Source organism: Montipora capricornis, chromosome 3 (assembly GCF_036669925.1).
Source record: "Montipora capricornis isolate CH-2021 chromosome 3, ASM3666992v2, whole genome shotgun sequence".
In the NCBI taxonomy this organism is placed as follows: domain Eukaryota; kingdom Metazoa; phylum Cnidaria; class Anthozoa; order Scleractinia; family Acroporidae; genus Montipora; species Montipora capricornis.
This window is the reverse complement of record NC_090885.1, coordinates 74,737,350-74,739,849: the sequence shown is the minus strand read 5'-3', so window position 1 is coordinate 74,739,849 and position 2,500 is coordinate 74,737,350. Positions and strand designations below refer to the sequence as shown.

The window sequence follows — 2,500 nt, the reverse complement described above, 5'->3', positions numbered from 1 at the left end:
AGAGAATCAAAAGGAGCCCTTATTACCCCATGAAGTCCCTCAGAGGCCATGGCAGAAGCTAGGTGCAGACATATTTGAACTGAACTCTAAGTCGTATTTACTTGTTGTTGATTATTATTCTAAGTACCCTGAACTTTGTCTCCTAAGAGACAAGACAGCTGGTTCTGTTATAACTGGTATGAAATCTATGTATGCCCGGCATGGAATTCCAGATGAAGTTATTGCCGATAACATGCCCTTTTCAAGCAAGGAATTCTATCAGTTTGCAAAGGATTGGGGATTTGACGTCACCACCTCGAGTCCCAGATACCCACAGTCAAATGGGATGAGTGAAAGAGCGATACAAACCATCAAGAAGCTGCTTAGGAAAGCATTTGAAGATGAAAATGACCCGTACATAGCTCTCCTTGAGTACAGGAACACTCCAGTCTCAGGACTAAAGGAGTCCCCTGCACAATTGCTGATGAGTCGCATGTTGAAGTCCAAGTTGCCTTCTACTGTATCCCTCTTGAAGCCTCAAGTGGTTCACAATGCCTATGACAAGCTCAAGGAGCGTAGGGATAAACAGAAGATGTACTACGATCACGGTGTAAAGCGGCTACCTGAAATCAAGCCACATGCAACAGTGCGTATACGAATGGGAAAGACCTGGGAGCCAGCAACTGTTACTGCCCAGCATGCAGCTCCTAGATCCTATGTAGTCTCAACACCTGACGGCACTGCCTACCGTCGCAATCGTCGACATTTATTGCTGACAAATGAGCCCCCAGTCGTGAGTACGGGACCACCCCTAGATGAAGCGGTGATACCGCCTGTCTCTGCCACACCCGCAGTTCCTGTTAGTAATGCTGAATCGGCCCTGCCTGTTGCCAATGAAAGCAGCCCTCTGCCAGCACAAGCAAAGTGTACCTCCAGTGGCCGTATTGTGAGATTGCCAGCAAGATACAAGAACTATGTTATGAACTGAACTGTTCTGTTATAGTACACAATGCAAACATTCTAGCAAAGTTCATTTTATTGATTCATGCTTAATGAGTGGTTGATCATTCATTCCAGGTTTATCTTAAAAAAAAAAAAGGGAGGTGTCATGATTAATTGCATAATTAGAATACATTATCATAGCCTCCACGTGCTTGTAAGAACTTAGGCTTATGCAATAAACCTTGTTGTTGTTGTTAACATGTCGCTTGTGTGCGAGTGAACATTATATAAATGACATAAAGTGAGACTCTATTAGCGCCGATGGAACTTTATGAAAAAGTTAAGGGGTGGCTAAATTTATCTGAAGAAGGGTGAAAATAACTTGTAACTTCAGGGAGAGAGGTGCCTGATACTTTCAAACTGCAGACCGCTGCGGCGGACTGCAGACTAATCCTAAATCACAGTTATTCAAAGCTAACCAGTTTTAATGGGTGCTTAGACTTATAAATACTGTTTATCAGCACTATTTCAAATGGGTACTTAGACTTAAATACTACTTATCAGCACTATTTGTAGGCAGTCGGCAGTCTGCAGTCTTCGGTCAGCAGTTATCATACTCCTGAAGGGGAAGAAGAAAAATAATAAGATGGAAAAGGAAACGCCTCTTCATCCAAACGTGCTACTTGCTTAAATTGTAGAACTTGAAGGGGACTGTGCCAAAATAATCACAACGTTTGGATTTATCACTACAAATAGACTCAGCAAAAACATATTTTATTTGATAATTCAAAAGAAATAACACGTACGAGAGCCTGCAAAATGACTTAATCAATAGATAATGAAATCCTTTTTCCTGACTTTTCAAAGTTTTGCTTTCACTTTCTTTTGATTATTGCGAATTCGAAGATAGAGAAAATAACGAAGCAAGTTAATAAACAATACATCATGTATGTTTCAGTTCTTTTATTCCTTGAAGATAACAATGTCCTTCTAAAAGGCTCTGAGAGATTCGGTTATCATGCACAGTATGCCTAACCCCAACCGGCTTAATCAGTGCTAACCATTTAAAATCAGTGCCAGGTTCATCCACTCACCTCTAGGACCAATTTACTTACCAATGTATTACACCTACTTGCTAATAATTGATGGATTTTTGTTGATATTTCCTACTTTCAATTTCAACCTAGTTTAAAATAAAAATGACCTAGGTTGAAATTAAAATTAACCAGAATTTAAATTTAACTGTAACATCTATATTTGAACTTACCGGCTAAGTAAGGTAGGTTAGTCTTAGAAGTCGTCAAGTTAACAAAATGTTCCTTTTTCTTAATATACTAGTGTTAATGATTTATCCGGTGCATGATTGTCATTATTATTATTGTGCCTGAATTAACCGACTATACAGTATAGTCGGCCATTTTCCCTCCCTAGCAAATTCCACAGGATCATCTCCCGGATTACCACTAGACTACTGTAGGTGGGTTTAGGGAGGGAAGAACATTAACTGCCAAAGTTTTTCAGCTAACGCTCAAAGGCACCTCACGTCAACAGTCAAGACATCACTTTCCCCATTATTGTT

General features: G+C 40.1%; 1 protein-coding gene across 1 annotated transcript in view; it reads left to right on the top strand.

The window, feature by feature from the left end:
• LOC138041630 (acid-sensing ion channel 2-like) overlaps nt 1-2,500 on the top strand; it is a 16,097-nt gene that overhangs the window by 6,565 nt on the left and 7,032 nt on the right. The gene's annotated exons all lie outside the window — the stretch shown is intronic.